We start from the raw sequence: 7,500 nt of genomic DNA, 5'->3' as shown, positions 1-7,500 counted from the left end.
TTCTGCCTGGCCCCGTCTCAGCATGGCCAGACCTCACGGGGGCCTGCCTGAGCAAACTCGGAGGAAAAGGCCCATCGGCAAGGGGGCTAAGCAGCAGGTGCGTACCCAGGCCCCTGGGGGCCCCGGCGGGAGGGCCCGGGTCCTGCCTTCCCCTGATTCAGAATCGCCAGACCACACGGAGGTCTGACTGACCCTCTCCCTAGTAATCCGGAGGAAAATTACCCCCCTTTCTTGTAATCCGTGCACTAGAGGTGACAGAGGGGACCCAAGGCGCGAAAGTACCCGACCTCCTGGAGCCCTCGCTGGGATCCGGGAGGCAAATGGCACCTCATCGGGACTTCCAGGGAAGTTCGGCCATCTGGTCGCCCCCATTGGAAAGCATTGCGGGCGACCAGATGGCCGAGGCGATCCGGGAGACCAGATGGCCGAGGGGATACTGGAGACCAGATGGCCGAGGGGATCCGGGAGACCAGATGGCCGAGGGGATCCGGGCGACCAGATGGCCGGGCACGAAAGGGACGCCATCCGGTCGCCCCGTGCCCCCACGAAGGAGGGAGCGGGCGCCCGGGGCAGGGCGGGCCGGAGGCCCGGGGCCCCAGCCGGGCCACAGCCATGGAGGCTGCCAGGGGCCGGCGGGCCCTCCGACCCGGGGCCCGCTTACACCTTGACAAGCAGGGGAGGCCTGCAAGGGACCGACGGACCCCTGTCCTGGGCCCTGGGTGGAGCGGCAGCCCGGGGGACCGGGCCCAGGGCCGGAGCGCCCGACCCGGGGCCCCGACCGGGCCCCTGGACCCAGCCGGGGCTCCCAGGCCCGGAGGCACAGGGGAAGCCTCCCCGGGCCCGCCGGACCCCGTCCCGGGCACCCTGCCCCGCGGCAGGACCCAGGACGGAGCCCGGGGTGGGGAGGCCACCCTCCCCGGGGCCCTCAGGGGCCCCGGATGGAGCTCCTGAACACAGACAAGCAAGGGGAGGCTCCCCGGGCACATCGGAACCCCTTTCCGGGCCCTTGGCAGTGCGGCAGGCTGGGAGACAGGGCCCAGGGCCTGAGCACCCGACCCGGGGCCCGCCCGGGCCCCTGGACCCAGCCGGGGCTCCCAAGCCCGGAGGCGCATGGGACGCCTCCCCGGTCCCTCCGGACCCCGTCCCGGGCACCCTGCCACGCAGCAGGACCAAGGACAGAGCCCGGGGTGGGGAGGCCGCCCTCCCCGGGCCCTCAGGGGCCCTAGCCACTGCTCCTGAACCCAGCCAAGCAAGGGGAGGCTCCCCGGGCACACCGGAACCCCTTCCCGGGCCCTTGGCAGTGCGGCAGGCTGGGAGACAGGGCCCAGGGCCGGAGAAACCAACCCGGGGCCCGGCCGGGCCCCTGGACGCAGCCGGGGCTCCCAAGCCCGGAGGTGCATGGGACGCCTCCCCGGTCCCTCCGGACCCCGTCCCGGGCACCCTGCCACGCAGCAGGACCAAGGACAGAGCCCGGGGTGGGGAGGCCGCCCTCCCCAGGCCCTCAGGGGCCCTAGCCACTGCTCCTGAACCCAGCCAAGCAAGGGGAGGCTCCCCGGGCACATCGGAACCCCTTCCCGGGCCCTTGGCAGTGCGGCACGCTGGGAGACAGGGCCCAGGGCCGGAGAAACCGACCCGGGGCCCGGCCGGGCCCCTGGACGCAGCCGGGGCTCCCAAGCCCGGAGGTGCATGGGACGCCTCCCCGGTCCCTCCGGACCCCGTCCCGGGCACCCTGCCACGCAGCAGGACCAAGGACAGAGCCCGGGGTGGGGAGGCCACCCTCCCCGGGCCCTCAGGGGCCCTAGCCACTGCTCCTGAACCCCGCCAAGCAAGGGGAGGCTCCCCGGGCACACCGGAACCCCTTCCCGGGCCCTTGGCAGTGCGGCAGGCTGGGAGACAGGGCCCAGGGCCGGAGAAACCGACCCGGGGCCCGGCCGGGCCCCTGGACGCAGCCGGGGCTCCCAAGCCCGGAGGTGCATGGGACGCCTCCCCGGTCCCTCCGGACCCCGTCCCGGGCACCCTGCCACGCAGCAGGACCAAGGACAGAGCCCGGGGTGGGGAGGCCGCCCTCCCCGGGCCCTCAGGGGCCCTAGCCACTGCTCCTGAACCCAGCCAAGCAAGGGGAGGCTCCCCGGGCACATCGGAACCCCTTCCCGGGCCCTTAGCAGTGCGGCAGGCTGGGAGACAGGGCCCAGGGCCGGAGAAACCGACCCGGGGCCCGGCCGGGCCCCTGGACGCAGCCGGGGCTCCCAAGCCCGGAGGTGCATGGGACGCCTCCCCGGTCCCTCCGGACCCCATCCCGGGCACCCTGCCACGCAGCAGGACCAAGGACAGAGCCCGGGGTGGGGAGGCCGCCCTCCCCGGGCCCTCAGGGGCCCTAGCCACTGCTCCTGAACCCAGCCAAGCAAGGGGAGGCTCCCCGGGCACACCGGAACCCCTTTCCGGGCCCTTGGCAGTGCGGCAGGCTGGGAGACAGGGCCCAGGGCCGTGGCACCCGACCCGGGGCCCAGCCTGGGCTCCCAAGCCCGGAGGCGCAGGGGGAAGCCTCCCGGGCCCTCCAGGACCCCGTCCCGGGCACCCTGCCACGCAGCAGGACCAAGGACAGCGCCCGGGATGGGGAGGCCACCCTCCCCTGGACCTCAGGCCTTCCATGTCAGCCCGGCAATCTGGTCGCCCCATTGGAAAGCATTGCGCGCTACTATTGCAAACACATTATCTACCGGACTTGCTCTAGATGGCGCTCCAACATAAGGAATGTACCAACACCTTCCCTACTGGAATCGTGACGAGCAGGAGCCGTCATTAGCACTGAAGGGGCTAGTATATCAACACTTTCCCTCCTGTTGCGCAGGTTGGAGTTTGAAAAATAGATTGTATTATGCCTTTAGTTTGTGTGTCCTCTAGATCAAGTTGATCTACTGACTTGCGATGCCAAGGCATCTCGCTGTAAAGGAATGCGATGTCACAGCATGCATTTGTGCATTCGAATAGATGGCCGCCTATAACCCCTTCGCTGCGGCGGGTTTTCAAATGGGTTTGGGCATGGAGCTGCCCGGGACCCGTGGAGCCCGTCCTGGGCACTCTGACCTGCTGTTGGCCCGGGGGAGGACTGCCCGGGACCCGTGGAGCCCGTCCTGGGCACTCTGACAAGCTGTTGGCCCGGGGAAGGGAGCCCCAGACGACCGGGACCTGTGGAGCCCGTCCTGGGCACTCCTGTATGCCGTTGGCCCGGGGAAGGGAGCCCCGGACGTCCGGGTCCCGTGGAACTCGTCCTGGGCACTCTGACATGCCGCTGGCCCGGGGAAGGGTGCCCCGGACGCCCGGGGCCCGTAGCCCGTCCTGGGCACTCTGACAAGCCGTTGGCCCGGGGAAGGGAGCCCTGGACGCCCGGGACCCGTGGAGCCCGTCCTGGGCACTCTGGAATGCTTTGGCCCGGGGAAGGGAGCCCCGGACGCCCGGGGGAGGACTGCCCGGGACCCGTGGAACTGGTCCTGGGCACTTTTACATGCCGTCGGCCTGGAGGTGGGTGCCCTGGACGCCCGGGGGAGGCCTGCCCGGGACCCGTGGAGCCCTTCCCGGGTACTTTGCCAATGCCGTTGGCCTCATGGAGATGGTTGCCCCGGACGCGTCCGGGGGAGGCCTGCGCGGGACCCATGGAGCCCGTCCTGGGCATTGAGCCATGCCGTTGGCCTGGAGATGGGAGCCCCGGACGCCCGGGGGAGGACTGCCCGGTACCCGTGGATCCCGTCCTGGGCTCTTTGACATGCCGTCGGCCTGGAGGTGGGAGCCCCGGACGCCCGGGAGCGGGCTGCCCGGGACCCATGGAGCCCGTCCTGGACACTTTGACATGCCGTCGGCCTGGAGGAGGGTGCCCGGGACGCCCGTGGGAAGCCTGGTCGGGACCCGTGGAGCCCTTCCCGGGTACTTTGCCAATGCCGTTGGCCTCCTGGAGATGTGTGCCCCGAACGCCCGGGGGGAGGGCTGCCCGGGGCCCGTGGAGCCCGCCCTGGGCACTTTGACATGCCTTCGTCCTGGAGGTGGGAGCCCCGGACGCCCGGGGGAGGGCTGCCCGGGACCCATGGAGCCCTTCCTGGTTACTCTGCCATCCCGTTGGCCTCCTGGAGATGGGTGCCCCGGACGCCCGGGGGAGGTCTGTCCGGGGCCCATGGAGCCCGTCCTGGGCAGTGTGACATGCCGTCGGCCTGGAGGTGGGAGCCCCGGACGCCCGGGGGAGGGCTGCCCGGGACCCATGGAGCCCTTCCCGGTTACTCTGCCATCCCGTTGGCCTCCTGGAGATGGGTGCCCCGGACGCCCGGGGGAGGTCTGTCCGGGGCCCATGGAGCCCGTCCTGGGCAGTGTGACATGCCGTCGGCCTGGAGGTGGGAGCCCCGGACGCCCGGGGGAAGGCTGCCCGGGACCCGTGGAGCCCTTCCCGGTTACTCTGCCATCCCGTTGGCCTCCTGGAGATGGGTGCCCCGGACGCCCGGGGGAGGTCTGTCCGGGGCCCATGGAGCCCGTCCTGGGCAGTGTGACATGCCGTCGGCCTGGAGGTGGGAGCCCCGGACGCCCGGGGGAAGGCTGCCCGGGACCCGTGGAGCCCTTCCCGGGTACTTTGCCATCCCATTGGCCTCCTGGAGATGGGTGCCCCGGACGCCCAGGGGCGGTCTGTCCGGGACACGTGGAGCCCGTCCTGGGCATTGAGCCATGCCGTTGGCCCGGAGAATGGAGCCCCCAGACGCCCGGGGGAGGTGTTGCCCAGGCATATCTCATCTGGTCCCCCGGGCAGAGAACCACCAGCCCTGGAGAGGTGTCCGGGCGTACCCTGCCCCTAGTAATCCGGAGGGAAATTACCCCCCTTTCTTGCAATCCGTGCACGCGAGGTGACAGAGGGGACCCAAGGCGTAAAAGAACCCGACCTCATGGAGCCCTAGCTGGGATCCGGGAGGCGAATGGCACCTCATCGGGACTTCCAGGGAAGCCCAGCCATCTGGTCGCCCCATTGGAAAGCATCGCGGGCGACCAGATGGCCGGGATCGAAAGGACTCCCAGCTCCCCATCCATCCCAAGCCTTCGCGGTGGGGTTCCTGACTTCCTGCCCACGCAAGGCAGGGCTCTTGGACCCCGGCTGGGCCTCAGGCGCAGGTTGGACCACCGGAGCTCTAGGGCCCGGACGACCTGGGGGGAGGAATGCCCGGGACCCGTGGAGCCCGTCCTGGGTACTTTGACATGCCGTCGGCCTGGAGGTGGGTGCCCCGGACGCCCGGGGGAAGCTGCCCGGGACCCATGGAGCCCGTCCTGGGTACTTTGACATTCCGTCGGCCTGGAGGTGGGAGCCCCGGATGCCCGGGGAGAGGTCTGCCCGGGACCCATGGAGCCCGTCCTGGGTACTTTGCCTATGCCGTTGGCCTCATGGAGACGGGTGTCCCAGACGCCCGGGGGAGGACTGTCCCAGACTCATGGAGCCCGTCCTGGGCACTTTGACATGCCGTCTGCCTGGAGGTGGGAGCCCCGGACGCCCGGGGGAGGGCTGCCCGGGACCCATGGAGCCCGACCCGGGCACGCTGCCATGCCGTCAGCCGGGATGGAGCCCCGGACGTCCGGGGTACGAGTGACCGGGACGCATGGAGCCCGTCCTGGGCACTTTTCCGTGCCTTCGGCCTGGAGCCCCCAGACACCCAGGGGAGGGCCACCGTGAAAACCATGGAGCCCGACCCGGGCACTCTGCCATACCGTCAGCCTAGATGGAGCCCCGGACGCCCAGGGGACGAATGCCCGGGACGCATGGAGCCCGTCCTGGGCACTTTTCCATGCATTCGGCCTGGAGCCCCCAGACACCCAGGGGAGGACATCCCTGGAAACCATGGATCACGACCCGGGCACTCTGCCATGCCGTCAGCCTGGATGGAGCCCCGGACGCCCGGGGGATGAATGCCCGGGACGCATGGAGCCTGTCCTGGGCACTTTTCCATGCCGTCAGCCTGGACGGAGCCCCGGACGCCCGGGTGACGACTGCCCAGGAGCCATGGAGCCCGTCCTGGGCAATTTGACATGCGGTTGGCCTGGAGGAAGGAAGCCCCGGGTGGCCTAGGGAGGTGTTGCCCAGGCATAGCCCATCTGGTCCCCATGGCAGAGAACCGCCAGCCTCGGAGGGGTGTCCGGGCGTACCCTTCTCCCTAGTAATCCGGAGGAAAATTACCCCCTTTTCTTGTAATCTGTGCACGCGAGGTGACAGAGGGGACCCAAGGCGCGAATGTACCCGACCTCCTGGAGCCCTCGCTGGGATCCGGGCGGCGAATGGCACCTCATCGGGACTTCCAGGGAAGTTCGGCCATCTGGTCGCCCTTATAGGAAAGCGTTGCGGGCGACCAGATGCCCGAGGGGATCCGGGCGACCAGATGGCCGAGGGAATCTGGGCGATCAGATGGCTGGACACGGAAGTGAAGCCGCCTGGACTCTCCCGACCCTGTCCCTGTCCCCGTCCCCGTCCCGGGACGAATGCCCGGGACGCATGGAGCCCGTCCTGGGCACTTTTCCATGCCTTCGGCCTGGAGCCCCCAGACACCCAGGGGAGGACCACCGTGAAAACCATGGAGCCCGACCCGGGCACTCTGCTATACCGTCAGCCTGGATTGAGCCCCGGACGCCCGGGGGACGAATGCCCGGGACGCATGGAGCCCGTCCTGGGCACTTTTCCATGCCTTCGGCCTGGAGCCCCCAGACACCCAGGGGAGGACCACCGTGAAAACCATGGAGCCCGACCCGGGCACTCTGCCATACCGTCAGCCTGGATGGAGCCCCGGACGCCCGGGGGACGAATGCCCGGGACGCATGGAGCCCGTCCTGGCCACTTTTCCATGCCGCCGGGGTGGATGGAGCCCCGGGCGCCCAGGGGACGACTGCCCAAGAGCCATGGAGCCCGTCCTGGGCAATTTGACATGCCGTCGGCCTGGCGGAAGGAAGCCCCGGGTGGCCTAGGGAGGTGTTACCCAGGCATAGCCTATCTGGTCCCCATGGCAGAGAACCACCAGCCTTGGAGGGGTGTCTGGGCGTACCCTGTCCCTAGTAATCCGGAGGGAAATTACCCTCCTTTCTTGTAAACTCTGCACGCGAGGTGACAGAGGGGACCCAAAGCGTGAAAGTACCCGACCTCCTGGAGCCCTCGCTGGGATCTGGGAGGCGAATGGCACCTCATCGGGACTTCCAGGGAAGTTCGGCCATCTGGTCGTCGATTTGTCGAGCCCTGGGAGAGAACTGGGGCTCGGCAGGGCCAGGGTGCCAGCAGGTCCCAGTCTGCCAGGTAACCAGGTCTGGGGATATGCTGCCCATGCGCTGCCGGGGCCCGGGCATGACCTCCGGTGGGCCCTCAGGTGCGTCAGTCTGGCACGGGGAGGCTCTGAACCTGCTTGGCTGGGGCCAGGGCTCCACAAATCCACTCGCCCGCTCGACCGGGGCCTAAACGGCGTCCTGCTCATGGCGGGCTTGGGGCTTAGCTTCCAAACCCTA

The sequence above is a fragment of the Lissotriton helveticus genome, chromosome 5_1, assembly GCF_964261635.1.
Source record: "Lissotriton helveticus chromosome 5_1, aLisHel1.1, whole genome shotgun sequence".
Taxonomy (NCBI): Eukaryota; Metazoa; Chordata; class Amphibia; order Caudata; family Salamandridae; genus Lissotriton; species Lissotriton helveticus.
Note: the sequence above shows the minus strand (reverse complement) of the source record.